The sequence below is a fragment of the Pongo abelii genome, chromosome 18 (genome assembly GCF_028885655.2).
Source record: "Pongo abelii isolate AG06213 chromosome 18, NHGRI_mPonAbe1-v2.0_pri, whole genome shotgun sequence".
NCBI lineage: Eukaryota > Metazoa > Chordata > Mammalia > Primates > Hominidae > Pongo > Pongo abelii.
The window spans coordinates 71,186,699-71,209,454 of NC_072003.2; the positions used below are offsets into that span (position 1 = coordinate 71,186,699).

Genomic DNA, 22,756 nt, shown 5'->3' on the forward strand with positions numbered 1-22,756 from the left:
GCACTATGTTGAATAGGAGTGGTGAGAGAGGGCATCCCTGTCTTGTGCCAGTTTTCAAAGGGAATGCTTCTAGTTTTTGCCCATTCAGTATGATGTTGTCTGTGGGTATGTCATAAATAACTCTTATTATTTTGAGATACATCGCATCAATACCTAATTTATTGAGAGTTTTTAGCATGAAGGGTTGTTGAATTTTGTCAAAGGCGTTTTCTGCATCTGTTGAGATAATCATGTGGTTTTTGTTCTTGGTTCCATTTATATGCTGGATTACGTTTATTGATTTGCGTATGTTGAACCATCCTTGCATCCCAGGGATGAAGCCCACTTGATCACGGTGGATAAGCTTTTTGATGTGCTGCTGGATTCGGTTTGCCAGTATTTTATTGAGGATTTTTGCATCGATGTTCATCAGGGATATTGGTCTAAAATTCTCTTTTTTTGTTGTGTCTCTGCCAGGCTTTGGTATCAGGATGATGCTGGCCTCATAAAATGAGTTAGGGAGGATTCCCTCTTTCTCTGTTGATTGGAATAGTTTCAGAAGGAATGGTACCAGCTCTTCCTGGTAACTCTGGTAGAATTCAGCTGTGAATCCATCTGGTCCTGGACTGTTTTTGGTTGGTATGCTATTAATTATTGCCTCAATTTCAGAGCCTGTTATTGGTCTATTCAGAGATTCAACTTCTTCCTGGTTTAGTCTTGGGAGGGTGTATGTGTCCAGGAATTTATCCATTTCTTCTAGATTTTCTAGTTTATTTGCATAGAGGTGTTTGTAGTATTCTCTGATGGTAGTTTGTATTTCTGTGGGATTGGTGGTGATAGCCCCTTTATCATTTTTTATTTCGTCTATTTGATTCTTCTCTCTTTTCTTCTTTATTAATCTTGCTAGCGGTCTATCAATTTTGGTGATCTTTTCAAATAACCAGCTCCTGGGTTCATTGATTTTTTGAAGGGTTTTTTGTGTCTCTATTTCCTTCAGTTCTGCTCTGATCTTAGTTATTTCTTGCCTTCTGCTAGCTTTTGAACGTGTTTGCTCTTGCTTCTCTAGTTCTTTTAATTGTGATGTTAGGGTGTCAATTTTAGATCTTTCTTGCTTTCTTTTGTGGGAATTTAGTGCTATAAATTTCCCTTTACACACTGCTTTGAATGTGTCCCAGAGATTCTGATATGTGGTGTCTTTGTTCTCTTGGTTTCAGAGAACATGTTTATTTCTGCCTTCATTTCGTTATGTACCCAGTAGTCATTCAGGAGCAGGTTGTTCAGTTTCCATGTAGTTGAGCGGTTTTGAGTGAGTTTCTTAATCCTGAGTTCTAGTTTGATTGCACTGTGGTCTGAGAGACAGTTTGTTATAATATCTGTTCTTTTACATTTGCTGAGGAGTGCTTTACTTCCAAGTATGTGGTCAATTTTGGAATAGGTGTGGTGTGTTGCTAAAAAGAATGTATATTCTGTTGATTTGGGATGGAGAGTTCTGTAGATGTCTATTAGGTCTGCTTGGTGCAGAGCTGATTTCAATTCCTGGATATCCTTGTTAACTTTCTGTCTCGTTGATCTGTCTAATGTTGACAGTGGGGTGTTAAAGTCTCCCATTATTAACGGCCGGGCGCGGTGGCTCACGCTTGTAATCCCAGCACTTTGGGAGGCTGAGGCGGATGGATCACGAGGTCAGGAGATCGAGACCATCCTGGCTAACATGGTGAAACCCCGTCTCTACTAAAAAAAAAAAAAAAAAGTAAAAAAAATAAAAATAAAAAAATAAGGCCGGGCACTATGGCTCACACCTGTAATCCCTGCACTTTGGAGGCCGAGGCGGGCAGATCATGAGGTCAGGAGATCGAGACCATCCTGGCTAACATGGTGAAACCCCGTCTCTACTACAAATACAAAAAATTAGCCGGGCGTAGTGGCGGGCGCCTGTAGTCCTAGCTACTCGGGAGGCTGAGGCAGGAGAACGGCATGAACCTCGGAGGCGGAGCTTGCAGTGTGTGAAGATGGTACCACTGCACTCCAGCCTGGGCAACAGAGCGAGACTCCATCTCAAAAAATAAATAAATAAATAAATAAATAAATAAATAAATAAATAAAAATAAAGTCTCCCATTATTATTGTGTGGGAGCCTTATTGTCTTTGTAGGTCTCTAAGGACTTGCTTTATGAATCTGGGTACTCCTGTATTGGGTGCATATATATTTAGGATAGTTAGCTCTTCTTGTTGAATTGATCCCTTTACCATCATGTAATGGCCTTCTTTGTCTCTTTTGATCTTCGTTGGTTTAAAGTCTGTTTTATCAGAGACTAGGATTGCAACCCCTGCCTTTTTTTGTTTTCCATTTGCTTGGTAGATCTTCCTCCATCCCTTTATTTTAAGCCTATGTGTGTCTCTGCACATGAGATGGGTTTCCTGAATACAGCACACTGATGGATGGGTCTTGACTCTTTATCCACTTTGCCAGTCTGTGTCTTTTAACTGGAGCATGTAGCCCATTTACATTTAAGGTTAATATTGTTATGTGTGAATTTGATCCTCTCATTATGATGTTAGCTGGTTGTTTTGCTCGTTAGTTGATGCAGTTTCTTCCTAGCCTCGATGGGCTTTACAATTTGGCATGTTTTTGCAGTGGCTGGTATCGGTTGTTCCTTTCCATGTGTAGTGCTTCCTTCAGGAGCTCTTTTAGGGCAGGCCTGGTGGTGACAAAATCTCTCAGCATTTGCTTGTCTATAAAGTATTTTATTTCTCCTTCAGTTATGAAGCTTAGTTTGGCTGGATATGAAATTCTGGGTTGAAAATTCTTTTCTTTAAGAATGTTGCATATTGGCCCCCACTCTCTTCTGGCTTGTGGAGTTTCTGCCAAGAGATCAGCTGTTAGTCTGATGGGCTTCCCTTTGTGGGTAACCCGACCTTTCTCTCTGGCTGCCCTTAACATTTTTTCCTTCATTTCAACTTTGGTGAATCTGACAATTATGTGTCTTGGAGTTGCTCTTCTCAAGGAGTATCTTTGTGGAGTTCTCTGTATTTCCTGAATTTGAATGTTGGCCTGCTTGCTAGGTTGGGGAAGTTCTGCTGGATAATGTCCTGCAGAGTGTTTTCCAACTTGGTTCCATTCTCCTCGTCACTTTCAGGTACACCAATGAGACGTAGATTTGTTCTTTTCACATAGTCCCATATTTCCTGCAGGCTTTGTTCGTTTCTTTTTATTCTTTTTTCTCTAAACTTCTCTTCTCGCTTGATTTCATTCATTTCATCTTCCATCACTGATACCCTTTCTTCCAATTGATCGAATCAGCTACTGAGGCTTGTGTATTTGTCATGTAGTTCTCGTGCCGTGGGTTTCAGCTCCATCAGGTCCTTTAAAGATTTCTCTGCATCGGTTATTCTAGTTAGCCATTCATCTAATTTTTTTTCAAGGTTTTTTAACTTCTTTGCCATGGGTTCAAACTTCCTCCTTTAGCTCGGAATAGTTTGATCGTCTGAAGCCTTCTTCTCTCAACTCGTCAAAGTCATTCTCCGTCCAGCTTTGTTCTGTTGCTGGTGAGGAGCTGCGTTCCTTTGGAGGAGGAGAAGCGCTGTGGTTTTTAGAGTTTACAGTTTTTCTGCTCTGTTTTTTCCCCATCTTTGTGGTTTTATCTACCTTTGGTCTTTGATGATGGTGACATACAGATGGGGTTTTGGTGTGGATGTCCTTTCTGTTTGTTAGTTTTCCTTCTAACAGTCAGGATCCTCAGCTGCAGGTCTGTTGGAGTTTTCTGGAGGTCCACTCCAGACCCTGTTTGCCTGGGTATCAGCAGCAGAGGCTGCAAAACAGCGGATATTGGTGAACAGCAAATGTTGCTGCCTGATCGTTCTTCTGGAAGTTTTGTCTCAGAGGAGTACCTGGCCATGTGAGGTGTCAGTCTGTCCCTACTGGGCGCTGCCTCCCAGTCAGGCTACTCGGGGGTCAGGGACCCACTTGAGGAGGCAGTCTGTCCGTTCTCAGATCTCCACCTGTGTGCTGGGAGAACCACTGCTCTCTTCAAAGCTGTCAGACAGGGACATTTAAGTCTGCAGAGGTTTCTGCTGCCTTTTGTTTGGCTATGCCCTGCCCCCAGAGGTGGAGTGTACAGAGGCAGGCAGGCCTCCTTGAGCTTTGGTGGGCTCTGCCCAGTTCGAGCTTCCCAGCCACTTTGTTTACCTATTCAAGCCTTGGCAATGATGGGCACCCCTCCCCCAGCCTCATTGCCACCTTGCAGTTTGATCTCAGACTGCTGTGCTAGCAATGAGCGAGGGTCCATTGGCGTAGGACCCTCCGAGCCAGGCATGGGATATAATCTCCTGGTGTGCCGTTTGCTATGACCATTGGAAAAATGCAGTATTAGGGTGGGAGTGACCCGATTTTCCAGGTGCCATCTGTCACCCCTTTCTTTCACTAGGAAAGGGAATTCCCTGACCCCTTGCGCTTCCCGGGTGAGGTGATGCCTTGCCCTGCTTCATCTCGCTCTCGGTGCGCTGCACCCACTGTCCTGCACCCATTGTCCGACACTCCCCAGTGAGATGAACCCTGTACCTCAGTTGGAAATGCAGAAATCACCGTCTTCTACACTCACGCTGGGAGCTGTAGACTGGAGCTGTTCCTATTCAGCCATCTTGGCTCCACCCTCCCCTAATTTTTGTATTTTTAGTAGAGATGGGATTTACACCATGTTGGTTAGGCTGGTCTCAAACTCCTTACCTCGTGATCCACCCGCCTCAGCCTCCCAAAATGCTGGGATTACAGGCATGAGCCACCGCGCCTGTTGCAAAAACCCATTTCTACAAAAAAAAAAAAATTAGCCTTACCTGGTCATGCTTCTGTAGTCCTGGCTATTCTGCATGCTGGGTAGGAAGATCACTTGAGCCTAGGTGTTTAAGCCTACAGTGAGCTATGATTGAGCCACTGTACATCAACCTGGGTGAGGGTGACAGGGTGAAACCTTGTTTCTTAAAAAATAAATAAATAAAAAGCAATCAAACATGCATGTAAGAACAATTCTTACCGGGTGAAGAGGCTCACGCCTGTTATCCCAGCACTCTGCGAGGCCGAGGCAGGAGGATTGCTTGAGCACAGGAGTTCCAGTCTAGCCCTGACAACGTAGCAAGGCCCCATCTATACAAAGAATTAAAATATTGACTGGGTGCGGCCAGGCGCAGTGGCTCACTCCTGTAATCCCAGCACTTTGGGAGGCTGAGGCAGGTGGATCACGAGGTCAGGAGATTTAGACCATCCTGGCTAACACAGTGAAACCCCTTCTCTACTAAAAATACAAAAAATTAGCCTGGTGTGGTGGCTGGCACCTATAGTCCCAGCTACTCGAGAGGCTGGGGCCGGAGAATGGCCTGAACCCGGGAGGTGGAGCTTACAGTGAGCTGAGATCACGCCACTGCACTCCAGCTTGGACGACAGAGGGAGACTCATCTCAAAAAAATATATATATATATTGTCCAGGCGCAGTGACTCACACTTGTAATCCCAGCACTTTGGATGGCCTAGGCGTGTGGATCACGTGAGGTCAGGAATTCAAGACTAGCCTGATCAACATGGTAAAACCCTGTCTCTAATGAAAATACAAAAATTAGCCAGCTGTGGTGGTGACTGCCTGTAATCCCAGCTACTCAGGAGGTTGAGGCAAGAGAGTGGCTTGAACCCAGGAGGCAGAGGTTGCAGTGAGCTGAGATCCTGCCACTGCACTCCAGGTTGGGCGACAAGAGTGAAACTCCATCTCAAAACAACAACAAATTAGCTGGGCGTGATGGCACATGCCTGTAGTCCCAGCTACTTGGAAGTGGCTGAGGTGGGAGGATGGCTTTAGCCTGGAAGATTGAGCCTGCAGTGAATTGTGATTGTGCCACCACACTCCAGCCTGGGCAATAAAATGAGACCCTGTCTCAAAAAAACAAAAACCCAAAAGAACAATTCTTTTGCAAACTTAATTCTTGACCATCATCTTAAAATATTCCTTTCAGTTAAAATAACAAGATTTAAGGCTCGTTAGTTTTAGAAGTCTGTTCTGTAATTCTCATGAAATTGCAACAACAGGAATGATTTTATGCCAACTCCCAAGCTAATACCTAAAAGTCATATGATTAGACATAGCTAAGAATCAGAATTACTCTCTTTAAATCTTCCCTATGCTTCTCACAGTATCTTCTTAAACTCGTGTAAGACAAGAGATCGATGGAAACGTTCACATTGTTGAGAAACCCAGCCATCCAAACACATACTAGGATGGGTAAATTATGGGACTTTGAAATTATGTAATACCATCTATTCTTAGAAGTTAACTTAGAAGTGCCTTGAGGGCATTATGTTTCTTATGTCACTTTTTTCTGTCATCATGACCACCCATTAGCCTCTTTTGCATTATGGTGCAGGATTTTAATGTGGGTTCTAAGACTATATCAATTACAACTTCATCTTAACTACTGTGGATTAATGTTATATTTTCTTATTAAACAAGTAGTTCAGAAGTAGTTAAGCACTAATTAGCTATTTGAGAGAGTCATCAAGGACCCAGTTTCTCTCTGACAGCTTCCTGTTTTTCTATCTTTAATGGGTAATTTTTGTTCTCCTAGTCAAAAAGTGGTTGTTCGACTGCAGCCATTGCATCCACATCTCAGGTAATAAGGAGGGAAGACTAACAAAGGCAAAAGGCAGAAATCTTCTTGCTAAGCTATATGTTTACTAGGAAAGAGAAACCCTCCTCAAGGACTTTCATTTATTTCTCATTAGCTAATACTGTTACCTGGTTACCTTTGTGAGGGAATATGAGATGGTGAAATTAAAAATATACATATATTTTTATGTGTTTTTTTAGTAGCCAATACATTCTGAAGCTTAAAATATCAGAGTGTAAAAGAGTTTATGATGAAAATCTCACTTTTGTATCCACATCCCTCTCATTCTGTATCTTGCGCTACCTACCCTCCTCACAACAAATTACCACTGGTATTAATCTCTTTTTTAATCCTTCTAGAGATTTAAAAATGTATATGCAAGCACATCAAATATGTATTCTTCCCCCGTACTTTTTTTTTTTTTTGTTAACATAAATGGTATGTACAGTGAGTATCTTTAACTGGGCATAGAGCAGTCTCGACCAAAACAAACCAAACAAGAGCTTGTTTTCTGTGTTTGTTGTTGTTGTTGTTGTTGTTGCTTTTGAGATGGAGTTTCGCCCTTGTTGCCCAGGCTGAAGTACAATGGCGCAATCTGGGCTCACCGCAATCTCTGCCTCCTAAGTTCAAGCGATTCTCCTGCGTCAGCCTCCCGAGTAGCTGGGATTACAGGCGTGCACCACCACGCCCGGCTAATTTTGTATTTTCAGTAGAGACAGGGTTTCACCATGTTGGTCAGGCTGGACTCAAACTCCCGACCTTAGGTCATCCGCCCCCGGCAGCCTCCCAAAGTGCTGGGATTACAGGCATGAACCACCACGCCCAGCCTTTTTTTCCTTTTTAAACAGGGTCTCACTCTGTTTCCCAGGCTTGAGTGCAGTGGCGGGATCTCAGTTCACTGCAACCTCCGCCTCCTGGTCTCAAGCAATCCTCCTGAGTAGCTGATACCACAGGCCGCACCACCACACCAGGCTAGTTTTTTACTTTTTTTGTAGAGACGGTGTCTCACTATGTTGCCCAGGCTTGTCTCAAATTTCTGGGCTCAAGCGATCCTCCCACCTTGGCCTCCCAAAGTGCTGGGATTATAGGTGTGAGCCACACACGTGGTAAGAGATTTTTAATAAGGAGGAAAGGAGGCTGGGTATTGGGAAGACAACTAATAATATCTGTCTGTCATGGACTGTTTTGTTTTTGCTTTTGTTTTGGTTTGGCTTTAGTCCAGTAGTACCCAGACAGCAGTGAAACCATTGATTCTACTTAGCAATTGACAAAAGCTTAATGTTCTTTAAAACAGATACCTGTGACTTCTGTGTAACACAGTGCCTTGTATGGAGAAGCAGATCAATAAGGGTACAAAATGGAGCCCATGGTGTCTCTTCCCCCTTAACTGCTCATCTTCAACTCAGTTAATGAAACTACTGTTTGATAAGTTATTCAGACAGAAATTAAGAGGCTATTCTTGATTCCAATCACTTCAGCCTCCAGATGCCTCTCCTTCTCTCAATACAACACATCTCTTCAATCAGCAAGTCCTATTGGCTCTACTTTCAAAAGATATCCTCAACAGCTCACCCGCTCCTCCACTACCTCAGTCCTGGGCCTGGTTGTCATACTCACTTGCCCATACTCTTGCAGTAGCTCCTTTACTTATTTCCCTACTTCCCTTCTTGCCCCCTACAGTCAATCTAACAAACAAAATGACCTTAAAAATAAATCATTTCCCTACATAAGACCCTCCAAAGGCTCCCAACTGTAATTAGAATAAAACCCAAAGACCCTACTGTGGTCCATGAGGCCCTTGGTACATCAGATGGTACATCGTCTCTTACTACTATAGGCGCTCTTTCTGTTTTTGAACAGCAAGCTTGTTCCTGCTCTAGTGTCATTACATTTTCAGTTCTCTTTGCCTAGAATGGCATCCCATATGCATATAAGGCCCTGTATTCAGAATTCAGCTTATTTGATACCCCCTCATGGCAACTTTAAGAAAAATCACCTATACAACCCTTCCTGCTTATACTTTATCATTTTCTATTTCATCACTGTTGTTTCCTTATAACACTCATAACTATCTAACGATGATTATTTGTATACTTGTTAATTTCTGTCTTTCCCCACTAAAACATAAGTTCCATGAGTATGAGGACTTTGGCTGTTTTTCTTTAAATTATTCAACAAATGTTTATTGAACACTTGTTATGTGCCAAATGCTAGTCTTGGTGCAGGAGTGGTAACAATAAACAAAAGAAGCAAAAATTATTTCGTGGAGCTTTTATTTGTGTGTGGATGTGTGTATGTAGAGGGATGGAAAATAAAGATGTAAAATACATAGTATCTTAGGTGCTGTGAAGACCAATAAGCCAGGAAAGAGGGTGAGGACTGTCTGGATGTTGGTGGTTTTCAGTTTCTATTTGCTGTTTTCACAATAGTGCTATATAACAAACTGCCTAAAAGTCAATGGCTTACAAACACCAGACATATATGTCGGTGGATCTCCTAGGGTTCTACATATGTATACCAGGCTAGATAGGACTCCAGGGTATGGCTCAGGTTCAGGTGTTCTCCACATGTCTCCCATTCTTCTGGCACCAGTGGAATACCAAATTATGTTATTTTTCCATGGCCAAAAGCAGGAGTGCAAGAGACCAAGCCTAGCAGTGCAAACCATTTTAAGTCTCTACTTGAATCATGTCTGCTAACTTTCCAGCGACCAAACAAATTGTATGGTCAAGGCTAAAGTCTAGAGGCTAGGACATATACATTTGGCCACCATGTATGGCCACCATGACACCAGAAATGTAGATATGTGATAATACTACAGAGGAATGAAACATAGAGACTGATAATGTAATCCAGTGTAAGGTCAGGGGAGCCTTACACTACTCAATTGTCTTACATTTACTCAATTGTCATTGAGTAAATGACAATTTACTCAAATTGTCATTTGAGTAAAGTGGGAGGTAAAGAAGAGGTGAAGGGGAGAATCATCTGGATATCTGGCGACAGAGGGACAGAGTGGTCCAGGCAGAAATTACAGCAAACACACCGTTTTTTGGAGATGTTTATGTCGTAAAAGGGTCATTAGTTTTGGTTCTGAGTTCCCGGATAGAAACCATTAGTTAAATAGAAGAGGCTGGGCACAATGGCTCATTCATACCTGTAATCCCAGCACCTTGGGAGGCTGAGGCGGGCAGATCATCTGAGGTCAGGAGTTAGAGAACAGCCTGGCCAACATGGTGAAACCCTGTCTCTACTAAAAATACAAAAAATTAGCCAGGCTTGGCTGGGCGCAGTGGCTCACGCCTATAATCCCGGCACTTTGGGAGGCTGAGATGGGCAGATCACCTGAGGTCAAGAGTTCGAGACCAGCCTGGACTAACATGGTAGTCCGGAGATGGTAAAACCCGTCTCTACTCAAAATACAAAAAATTAGCCAGGCATGGTGGTGCATGCCTGTAATCCCAGCTACTCGGGATGCTGAGACAGGAGAATCACTTGAACCCAGGAGGTGGAGATTGCAGTGAGCTGAGATCGTGCCACTGTACTCCAGCCTGGGTGACACAGCAAGACTCTCAAAAAAAGAAAGAAAGTCTCAGAAAGTATCAAAAAAAGAAAGAAAGAAAAATTAGACAGGCATGGTGGCAGGTGTCTGTTATCCCAGCTACTTGGGAAGCTGAGACAGGAGAATTGCTTGAACCCGGGAGGCTGAGGTTGCAGTGAGCTGAGATTGCCCCGTTGCACTCCATCCTGGGTGACAGAACAGGACTCCATCTCAAAAACAAGAAAAGAAGAAGAAAAAAGAGTTTCATACTGCCAGGAATATTTACTGTTTGTCCCAGCTAAAGCCTGATGACAATATATTCTAAAGGATTTACTTTTAGAGCACTATGGTCAGAAGTTGGTTTAATTGGAAGTTGTTACTCAGGCTACAGATAATTTTTAAGGTCATCTCTGTTCTTTCTAAACTGGATCCTGCTTCTCCCATGGGACCATCTAAGTCGACTGAAAACTCTCTTCTCAAACCCCTGCTAAGTATGTGCTCCACCAGCTCTACTCTGTCCACTTCCTTCTTGTGGAACTTTACTGTCTTCTTTGGGAAACTTCAAATTTCCCCAAACTGGTTCCTTAAGACCTCTTCTTTCCATTTGCTTCTGCTTCTCTGCTCTCCTTTTGCCAGCTTTGTTCTTTCAGTTCCCTTGAATCATTGGTATTGTCCTATTTCAAATCCCTACCTCTTTTTGTGCACAGTTATGTTTAAGTTTTAGTCAAGTTGACCAATGTAGCTATAGTTTAATTTTCCTTTCCACTGCTATATGATGTATTTATTCTACTGTTAATGAAAAATTAGGCTCTTGCTACAAATTGTTTTTTCTTGCTACAAATAATGCTGATAAAATGTTTTTTGTATGTATATCTGATGCACACACACATCTAGTCTATATTCCATGTTTATCTGGGAGTGGACTTGCTGGGCCAGAGACTGTGTGCATCTTCAGCTTTATTAGAAATGCCAATTTTTTTCTCCAAAGTGCTTATACTGGTTTTTGCTTTCACTAATGATATGCATGAATTCCTCTCATTCTGACAACATCTATATTTGTTGGGATTTAAAAATATTTGTTGGCCTTGTGGTTCTGAAATGGTATCTTTTTATTTCAATTTGCAGTTACCTCATTAATAATACGATTGAATGTCTTTTTTTTTTTTTAGATGGAGTCTTGCTCTGTCGACTCCCGAGTTCAAACAATTCTCTTGCCTCAGCCTCCTGAGTAGCTGGGATTACAAGTGCTTGCCATCATGTCCCAGTAATTTTTGTATTTTTAGTAGACGCACTGTTTCACCATGTTGGCCAGGCTGATCTCGAACTCCTGACCTTGTGGTCCCCCCGCCTCGGCCTCCCAAAGTGCTGGGATTACAGGCATGAGCCACAGTGTCGGCTGTATTGAATGTCTTTTCAAATGTTTATGGCCACCTGTGTTTTCTCTTCTCTGAACAGCTTTTTTGCCAGTTTTTCTATTCATTTTTCATTTGTTATTAAATTATGGTAGTCATTTAAATGTTGTGGATGAGAATTGTTGAATGTGTGTGTGTGTGTGTAAAACATCTCTTAATTTGTGACTTTAAACGTTTTTTATTGTGCTTTGTGATGAATGAAAGTTCTTGATTTTAATGTCCAATTTATTAATCTTTTTAAATAGTTAATGCTTTCAGTCTTTTGTGTGAGAAATCCTTTCCTGCTGTCGTATTATAAAAATTCTGTTATAAATTGTCTTTTACTGTTTTTGCAGTAGAAAAATAGTACAGTTTGTCTCTCACATTTAGGAATGTGCTCCACCTGGCAGTGATTTGGTGTGAAAGAGTTCTCTTGTTTCTCAGTTGCTGTGCTACTACCACTGTGTCTTTATCTTGGTTCAATAAGTGTTGGTGGACTGGGCGCAGTGGCTCACGCCTATAATCCCAACACTGGGAGGCCAAGGCAGGCAGATCACAAGGTCAGGAGATCGAGACCATCCTGGCCAACATGGTGAAACCCCGTCTCTACTAAAATACGAAAAATTAGCCGGGCATGGTGGTGCGCACCTGTATTCCCAGCTACTCAGGAGACTGAGGCGGGGGAATTGCTTGAACCCAGGAGCCGGAAGTTGCAGTGAGCCAAGATGGCGCCACTTCACTCCAGCCTGGCGACAAAGCAAGACTCGTCTCAAAAAAAAAAAAAAAAAAAAAAAGTGTTGGTGTTTGGAAGAGGAGTTTTGATAGGGCACATACCTTCAATTTGTCCTTCTTCGTGAGTATATTGGCCATTCCTTCATCTTGGCTTTTTCATGTACATTTTATGGTCACTTGTCATGTTCAAGACAAAGGCTATTGAAATTTTTTAATTTATTGGTTAATTTCAGGTAGAATTGCTCTCCTTAAAATGTAGAGCCTTTAGGCCGGGCACAGTGGCTCACACCTGTAATCCCAACACTTTGGGAGGCCGAGGGGCCCTGATCACCAGAGTTCGGGAGCTCAAGACCAGCCTGACCAACATGGAAAAACCCCATCTCTACTAAAAATACAAAATTAGCCAGTGTGGTGGTGCATGCCTGTAATCCCAGCTACTCAGGAGGCTGAGGCAGGAGAATCACTTGAACCCCAGAGGCGAAGGTTGCGGTGAGCCAAGGTTGTGCCATTGAACTCCAGCCTCGGCAATATAAGCGAAACTTGATCTCAAAAAAAAAAAGAAAAAGCCTTTTTATCATAAACATGCATTTATATCTTTCCATTTATTTATATATTTTCTATTGTCTTTTAATAAAGTTTTAGAATTTTTAATAAATCTTTTCTATATTTATTGCTGCATATGCTTTTTTGTTATGTAAATGGTATTTTATGAAATATTTTAAATATACAGATAAAAATAGAGAATAGTATAGTAAACACCTATGTGCCTAGGCCAAGCTTTATAAAATGGTAGCACTGTGCATTATTCCCTGTTGCTGTTCCTTCTCCTCCAATTACACATTAGAAATACAATTATTGTTCCCATTGTTTACCTCTCCTATTTCATTGTCCTCTCTCCCTCCTTCCCTAGGAGTGTTTCATGACAGATTTTCTTTTTTTTTTTTTTTTTTTTTTTTGAGACAGGTTCTCACTCGGTCACATCGACTGGAGTGCAGTGGTGTGATCTCTGCTCATTGCAACTTCTACCTCCTGGTCTCAAGCAGTCCTCCCACCTTAGCCTCCTGAGTAGCTGGGACTAGAGGTGTGCACTACCATACCCAGCTAATTTTTGTATATTTTTTTGTAGAGATAGGGTCTCACCATATTGCCCAGGCTGATCTCGAACTCCTGGGCTCAAGTGATCCTCCTGCCTCGGCCTCCCAAAGTCCTGAGATTACTGGCATGAGCCACCTTGCCTGCCCAGAATTTTCATTCTTACACATGTTTTTATATTTCTACTATAAGCGTATTTATCTGCAAGCAGTATAAGTTACTAACTTGTATGTTTTATAACATGAATGGAATGATGTCCTTTATTAAAGCAGTAGCTTTTTTGTATCAGGAGAAAGTAGTCTTTCGGGAAAATCTTTTTACTTACACTATTGGTGACTTATTTTTCTCTGGGTTTCTCACTGAAATATTCCACCTTTGGAATTTGGAACTCATGCTATTTTTATTTTCGAGAAAGAAAATAGATTTTCTTTTTCCCTACAGAGGAGAAGGTATAAAATTTTCAAATGGAGGAGTGTACCTGAACCTAATCATGGATGTGATTTTATGTAAGTAATATGTGAGGTAAGTATTTTAACTGTATGTTAATGAGATAAAATTTTGCTACCATTGATTTTAGGCATTTTTAGCTTTTGCTTCATTGACCCACAATGCTATTTCTTATGTACCTAGGCAAAATAAATAAATGATAAACAGCAAACAAATAAAAGGTAATCTAAATTATATATATTTCAAATCCCCCAAACCAAGATCATTCTATTTTTATATATAACATTTCTGTTTAGCTTTTGCACCAAATATAGAGTAGAAAGAAAGAGTTACTTTTTTTGTTGGATAGTTGGTGATGACTGGAAGTAAATTTGAAGAATTTTCTTGGTTGATTTACAAGTCTGATTTGGCTTTTCCCTGATTGTGCATTCATTTTCTTCTAAAGTTTAAACGTGTTGAAGTGTTTTTTGCCTACTTAAGCTATATATCAGACCATGTCTGTGTTTCAAGAAATGACACATGGGCCACAGGAATGGTGGCTCATACCTATAATCCCAGCATGTTGCAAGGCTGAGGTGAGAAGATTGCTTGAGCCCAAGAGTTTGAGTCTGCAGTGAGCCATGATTGCGCCACTACACCCCAGCCTACATGACAGTGAAACCCTATCTCTTAACCAGCCGTGGTGACACACGCCTATAGTTGTAGGTGGCACATGCCACTGCACTGCAGCCTAAGTGACAGAGCAAGACCCTCTCTCAAAAAAAAAAAAAGAGAAAGAGGTGACACATGTATGCATATTTGCCTTTGTTACCTACTACTGTAATGCTTATTGACATGGTTAAAGGAACCTATTACTACCTTGCCTGAAAAGAGTGTAATAATTTCCCCATGGGTTAAAAAAAACAATGGAGATTTAAATGGAGTACTTCATGGAAAACTTAAGAATTCTAAAGATAAATTCCAAATACTAAGACTTCTGTCACATCACTTTTCAGTATTAGTGGTACTGTTTGAATAATTTAATCAGAAAGAATTATTTATTTTGTGGGTAATTTTAATAAGACTAGGTACATTATACAAAGATGAATTGAAATAAGTGACTTTTGGTAGCCTTTTATAAAATATGCTGCCTGAGGATTGATAATATTTAAATTTTTATTAATTAAAATAGAAAAGATACTTAAACCACATAAAACAAAAGTTATTGTTTCAGAAGAAGGTAACAAAACCAGAGAGGAGAAAATATTCTAATATCATATATCAAATCTGGCTGTTTGTAGAGCTATAAACAACATCACACTCTCCATAGTTCTGAATATAGAGGGTAACTTTAATTTTTAAATCTGGAGAATTTAAACATTTTATCCAAAGGAAAGGTAAATATTTTGATTTTACTTCCTGAAGATTGCTTTTATCTGGGTTCTTGATACTGAAAATAGCATAACAGCAAATTCTGACTGCTGGCTTTTGTGACACCCCTACGTATATGTGGTCATGCAGCAATTACTGCACAATCCCTTTTTTCTCCATCATAGATAGAGAGCAAAGGATACACGGTAGCTTGGGTAGGTAGGATCTGCAGGCTCAGGTAGATAGGATCTGCAGGCTCAAAGAAAGATTCCTGAATTTGGGCTACTATAGCAGTAAATGGGAAATCCTATGAGCTTGTCCATCTGTACCTTTTTAATCCCCTTAGGTGTATATCTAGCTAAGGACTCCTGCCATGGTTGCTTTAGACACACTGTAAGGTGAATAGAAAAAGGCCACAGAAGCTTTTGTTTCTTAGCTATCTTATCTAGATAAACAATGACCTGCTGCCTCAAAGGAGGCTGCTTATTCAGAAAGCCAAACTGCGTAAATAACCAGTCTAGTCCTTCTGACTCCAGTCCTTTTTGCTTTTGTTTTTCCCATTTCTCCCCCTTTCTTATGATATTTATTACCCTTTTTTAAACTTGAAATATTTTTAAAAATAGAGAATGTTTACACATTATTAAATTCTACAGGGCAAAACGGTACCCAGTGAACTATATAATACCACCCATATATAGAAGACACATTGGTCTTCTTTCCAGAAGCAGCCACTATTACCCGTTTCTGCTGTGTATTTCTAGATATGTTTTATGCATATGTGAATATATAAAAATAAATGCATGCACATATGCTTTAAAAAACATACACCAGAAAAATAAGTAAATAAAAAGCACACACCTACATGTGTGGTAGTATTCTTTACAAACTGTTCTGCGTCTTGCTGTTGTTTGCTTAATCACGGATCATGCCATATTAGTACCTGTAAAGCTGCCATTTTTTTAAAAAAATGAAGCGTTGCATTCTATTATATAACTTGTCTATCAAGTTTCTTCATTTTTGTCATCTAAGTTTTTTTCATTTTCTTAGTTATAAATTCATATCTGATGGATGTTACTGTCAAATAGTGATTTTATACCTGTATAGGTGTATCTAGGAACTGCAGGTTAAAGTGTATATACATTTTATTGGTTTTCTCTGTAATTTCTGTTTTTGTATTTCAATAATTTTCACTCACATATTCTTTCCTCTGCTTTGTTAGATTTAAATTTGTACTTTTTAAAACTTAGATGGTTGATTTTAAACTTTTCCCCCTAATATAAACATTAAGAGCTGTAGATTTTCCTTCAAACACTGTTTTAGCCGCACCTTTAATTTTTGATATGTTGTATGTTTATTATTCAGTTCAAATACATTTTATAATTGTGGTTTCTTATTTGTCCTATATGTTATTAAAAAGCATGTTACTTTAATTACAAATACTTGGGGCTTTTCTAGATATCTTTTTGTAATTGATTTCTAATTTGATTCTGTTTTGGTCACAATACAAACACCATATTAGCTCAGCTTTTTTTGGGGGACTTTAAAATTTTTTATTGGGACTTTAAAAATTTATTGAGATGCATTAGAAGAATTGGTGAATGTTTTTTCTGCACTTGAATATATGTTCTGCAGTTTCTGGATTTACTCTTCTAGAACTTAATTAGGTCAAGTTGATTGTTCAAGTTTCTATTCCCTCCCTCCCTCCCTTCCTTCCATCCTTCCATCCATCCATCCGTCCATCCTTTTTTTGTTTTTAGTTATTCATCTTACATAACTGCAACTTTGTACCCATGATCTACATACTCTTATTTATTCTAATTTCCTCTTCCCTGCCCTACCCCCTTCCCTTGGTAATCACCAGTTTACTTTTTGTTTCTATGTATTATATGTATTTTTTCCAGATTCTACATATAAATGAGATCATGCAGTATTTTTCTTTCTATGTCTGGCTTATTTCACTTAATATAATGTCCTCTGGGTTCATCCCCATGTTGTCGTAAATGGCAGGATCTCCTTTTTTTAAAACTGAATAATATTTCATTGTGTATGTATATATGTATACCACAATTTCTTTATCCAGTCAGTCGTCAGTGGACACTCCAGCTGTTTCCATGTCTTGCCTGTTGTGCATAAAGCTGTAGTAAGTGTAGGAGTGCAGATATCTTTATAAGGTGGTGATTTCATTTCCTTTGGGTAGCCTTCAAATTAAATTAAACTACATCACATATGTCTTTATGCACCTGTCATTCTTTGTGTTTTTGTTATCATATATTTTGCTTGGATTTCTACCATAAAACAACTTTACAATGTTTTAAAAAATTAAGATATGAAAAAAATATATTCTATATTTACCCACACATTTTTCATTTCCAATGCTCTTCATTCCTTGTATACATGCGAGTTTACATCTGGTATTTTAGTTCAGCTTGAAAAACTTCCTTTAACATTTTCTGTAGTGCAGGTCTAACAGCAAATTCTCTGAGCTTTAGTTTGTCTGGGATTTGAAATTCCTAGAAAAATATCTTGATCAAACTACAGATTTTAGGTGACATTATTGATGTTTCTACATAAAATAACCAGTTTCCTTGCTTTTTTTTTTTTTAACCCCTTTTTCTCCTGACTTTCCTTGAAGTCAAATGCTTCATTTCCAAAGTACAAGACGACTTTTCAACATTAATTAGTTGAAACCAGTTTGGAAACTGAGGGTTTCAGTAACTCTTTCCAGATGACTTCCTTTCACTGCCTGTCTCCTCTTTTCATTGTGCCAGTTGTTAAGGAATACCAGTTGATGTGACATTTTATGTAGGTATTCTGTTTACAAAACCTCTAGTTTTATTACCTATGAAGATTTGGTATGGTAGTCTCAGCTAACTCATTGCACTAGAGGCCTTTTTAAGAAGAAACAACACTGGAGTGTTGATAAGACACTGTGAGACTAATAGAAGGGTATTTTTTAACTTCTTGAAACATTGTCTGCGGTGATTAGAAGTTCTGTTTTTTTTTTTTCATGAGCAATTGAGGCCATAAAGAAAAGGAAAGTGAAGGGTTTTAAAGTTATACAATATTCATTTCCCTATTTTATAACTTAAGATCTTTTCTCTCTCAGTATCAAGATAAATAACTTTAGCGGGAGCATATACAGACCAGTCTTATCTGCATTGTCCTTAGAGGACTGCTTTTCAATTACCAGTCTTCTCTGTCTCCACAGAGAGGTCCATCAGCAAAACCTCTCAGATTTATCTCCAAAATAGAGCCCATACTTGACTACTTCTCCCCACCTTCAATGCTTCCACTTAGTCCTAAGGTATTTTTTCTTTCTTTCTTTCTTTTTTGAGATGGAGTCTCGCTCTTGCCACCCAGGCTGGAGTGAAATGGCATAATATCAGCTCACTGCAATCTCCACCTCCCAGGTTCAAGCAGTTCTCCTGCCTCAGCCTCCCAAGTAGCTGGGATTACAGGCGCCTGCCACCATGCCTGGCTACTTTTTGTATTTTCAGTAGAGATGGGTTTTCACCATGTTGGCCAGGCTGGTCTCAAACTCCTGATCTCAGGTGATCCGCCTGCCTCAGCCTCCCAAAGTCCTGGGATTACAAGCGTGAGCCACTGTGTCTGGCCACTATTTTTTAAAATTTTAATTCAATTCAATTTATTTATTTATTTTAGTGTTAAGGTCTTGCTTTGTCACCCAGGCTGGAGTGCAGTGGCGCACTGTAGCTTTGAACTCCTAGGCTTAAGTGAACCTCCTGCTTCAGCCTTCTTAGTAGCTGGGACTATAGGCACGTACCAGCATACCTGGCTAATTTTTTATTTTTTGTAGAGACAGGATCTCGTTATGTTGGCCAGGCTGAGAGTCCTAAGGTCTCTTGGTCTCTTATCTAGACTTCCCTAATAGCCTCTCAACCTGTCTCCCTGCTTCCACTTTTACCTCCTAAAAGTCTATTCTTCATATAGCAGCTAGGGTCAGCCTTTTATAATCAAAGTCATGTTATGTTAATTCTCTGCTGAAAACCCTCCAGTGTTTTCCCTTTATGTTTAGAATAGCAACCAGTTTTCACGATGGCTTACAGTATCCTACACAGTCTGGTTCTACCTCTCAAATGACCTACCATTTTATCCCTCACTCATTCTGTACCAGACACACTGGCCTCATTGCTTTTCCTTGAACATGTTAAGCATGCTTGTTTGCTGGTCTTTATTCTTTTTTGTTTTTTTTGAGACAGAGGCTCACTCTGTCACCCAGGCTGGAGTGCAGTAGCACAATCTCGTCTCACTGCAAACTCCGCCTCCTGGGTTCACGCCATTCTCCTGCCTCAGCTTCCCGAGTAGCTGGGACTACAGGTGCCCGCCACCGCGCCCAGCTAATTTTTTGTATTTTTAGTAGAGATGGGGTTTCATGGTGTTAGCCAGGATGGTCTCGATCTCCTGACCTCATGATCCGCCCGCCTCGGCCTCCCAAAGTGCTGAGATTACAGGAGTGAGCCACCGTGCCCAGCCTGCTGGGCTTTATTCTTACTGTTTCCTCTGCCTGGAATGTTCTCCCAGATGTTCTCGAAGCTCACATCATCTGTTTATTCAAGTCTCTGCTCAAAGTCGTATCACAGAGCACTTTTCAAGCAGCAGCTCTCCCCCTTTGTCTCCTTGCTAACATAGTCACTCTCTATTTCCTTATCCCTAATAAATGAAGAGAGATATCAGGAATATTATGGAGGCTAAGTGGGGATTTCTAGCAGAAGTCCCTTTCTTACTATGTACGAAGTATATATATATACATTTGTTTGTGCATTTTATGGTTGTCTTGTTGTTGTTTTTTATTTTGAGACAGGGTCTCACTCTGTCTCCCAGGCTGGAGTGCAGTAGCAGGGTCATAGCTTACTGTAACCTTGAACTCCTGGCCCAAATAATCCTTCTACTTCAGCTTCTTGAGTAGATAGGACTACAGGCATATACCATCATGCCTGGCTTATGTGTTTTTTGTTTGTTTGTTTGTTTGTTTGTTTTTGAGACAGAGTCTCGCTCTGTCACCCAGGCTGGAGTGCAGTGGCGCGATCTCAGCTTACTGCAACCTCCACCTCCTGAGTTCAAGTGATTCTCCTGCCTCAGCCTCCTGAGTAGCTGGGATTACAGGCACACGCCACCACGCCTGGCTAATTTTTGTAGTTTTAGTAGAGACGGAGTTTCACTATATTGGCCAGGCTGGTCTCGAACTCCTGACCTCGTGATCCGCCTGCCTCAGCCTCCCTGAGTGCTGGGATTTGAGCCACTGTGCCTCGGCTTATTTTTTATTTTTTTAGAGACAGCATCTTGCTATGTTTCTCAGGCATGATGATACATACACGCTTGTAGTTCTAGCTACCTAAGAGGTCTCAAACTCCTGGCCTCAAGCCATCCTCTCATCTCAGTCTTTCAAAGGAGTGGGATTACAAGTATGAGCCACTGTGCCCACCCTACATTTTATGCTTCTTAAGCAATTGGTTCACTACCTAAAGTACATTATGAAGTTTGTAACTGACAAAGTTACTGGAAAACTTAGATTTGTAACCTTCCCCAAATGTATGTTGTCAAAAGACAATATTATAACAATTTTATTTTAAAGGTCTTTTAAAAATAATTATTTTTTATGGTTTTTTTGAGAGGGTGTGTTATTTTTTAATTTTTTTGCGGAGACAGGGTCTCACTGTATTGCCCAGGTGGGTCTCATTGTGTTCTCCAGGCGGGTCTCACCATGTTGCCCAGGCTGGTCTTGATTTCCTGGCCTCAAGTGATCTTCCTGCATCCAGCCTCCCAAAGTGTTGAGATTACAGGCATGAGCCACTGTGCTCAGCCAGTTTTAAAGATCTTAATTGGCTTTTATTATCAATTGTAGAATTAGGCAACACCTCATTCTGTGTGTTCCAATGAGCTGAGCAGAGGAGGTTGACTTTATAGACAGAAAAGGACTGAGGAAAGCAGAAATAACAAAAAGCAGATTGGGACTGAGCACAGTGGCTCATTCCCGTAATCCTAGCACTTTGGGGAGGCCAAGGGGGGAGGATAGCTTGAGGCCAGGAGTTCAAGACCAGCCTGGCCAACACAGCAAGACCTCATCTCTAACAAAAACTGAAAAATAATTAGCCAGGCATGGTGGTGCATGCTTGTAGGCCCAGCTACTTGGGAAGCTGAAGTGAGGTAGAAGGATTGCTTAAGCTCAGGAATTAGATGTTGCGATGAGCTATGACCATGCCACTGCACTTAAGCCTGGTTGACAGAGCAATACCTCATCTGAAAGAAAAAAAAAAGTGGATTGGTCGTTTCAAAATTACTTTCTTTGCGAGGGTTAAAGTAGACAGTACTTTTTTATCATGCCGGCTAACACTAGCCTATTGGGGATTTGGCTATTATCTCTCTCCTGATTTCTTGGAAGGTCAGATAAACAACTTAGTTTTGGCTTAGTGGCATGGAACTTCAACATGAGTGAATCCATTTTGGTTTGATCTGTTGAGCCTAGTGAAGGAACTCTGTCCAAAACAATGACCGCCTATAAGTTTAATTTAACAACACATTTACCTGCATTAAGAATATATTATTTGGCCAGGCGCGGTGGCTCATGCCTGTAATCCCAGCACTTTGGGAGGCCAAGGCGGGCAGATCACGAGCTCAAGAGATCGAGACCATCCTGGCCCATCTCTACTAAAAATACAAAAATTAGTTGGGCATGGTGGTGCATGCCTGTAGTCCCAGCTACTCAGGAGGCTGAGGCAGGAGAATCACTTGAACCCGGAAGACAGAGGTTGCAGTTAGCCGAGATCACACTACTGCCTTCCAGCCTGGTGACAGAGCAAGACTCCATCTCAAAAAAAAAAACAAGAATACATTATTTGTTATTTCATTCTGTTTCCACCTTTGTTTTTCCCTCCTTTGTTTCACATTTATGTTCTGTGTTATTTAACGTATTATTTCATTCTGTCTTAAATTCTTTCTGAAACAATTTAGCATATAAATGTGTAAACTTGAAAGTTGTAGCATTACCTAGAGAAGTTTAACTGGCAAACACAACAAGATCAGTTCTTTTTTCCATAGTCTTTTTTTTTTTTTTTTTTTTTTGGACAAGGTCTCACTTTGTCACCTAGGAGTGTAGTGGTGTAATAATCACAGCTCACTGCAGCCTCAACCTCCTGGGCGCAAGGAATCTTCCAGCCTCAGCCACCCAAGTAGCTGAGACTACAAGTACGTGCTACTATGCCTAATTTTTTATTTTTTATTTTTTATATTATTTATTTATTTATTTTAATTTTTTTTATTTTTATTGAGACAGGGTCTCACTATTTTGCCCAGGCTGGTCTTGAACTCCTGAGCTCAAGGGATCCTCACACCTCAACCTCCCAAAGTGCTAGGATTACAATTGTGAGCCACTGCACCTGGCCAATAGTCATTATTTTTAATTCAATAGAAAAAAACCATAGTGACATTAGTAAGTTTTAATGTAAAAAGTTATTGAAGATAACTTGACTTTTTAGGGTAGTGAACTTCTGTGTGTTTAACACACTTTTTCTGGAACTTTCATTCCCCATTCATATGTTTAACATACCTCTTTGTCCCATGT

At 40.5% G+C, this 22,756-nt stretch overlaps 1 protein-coding gene across 1 annotated transcript in view; it reads left to right on the plus strand.

Moving 5' to 3' along the window:
* PMFBP1 (polyamine modulated factor 1 binding protein 1) overlaps positions 1-22,756 on the plus strand; it is a 556,696-nt gene that overhangs the window by 74,858 nt on the left and 459,082 nt on the right. The window contains exon 3 of the mRNA XM_063717359.1: positions 13,822-13,902. The gene's annotated coding sequence lies outside the window, so the exon portion shown is untranslated. The remainder of the gene's footprint in view (positions 1-13,821; positions 13,903-22,756) is intronic.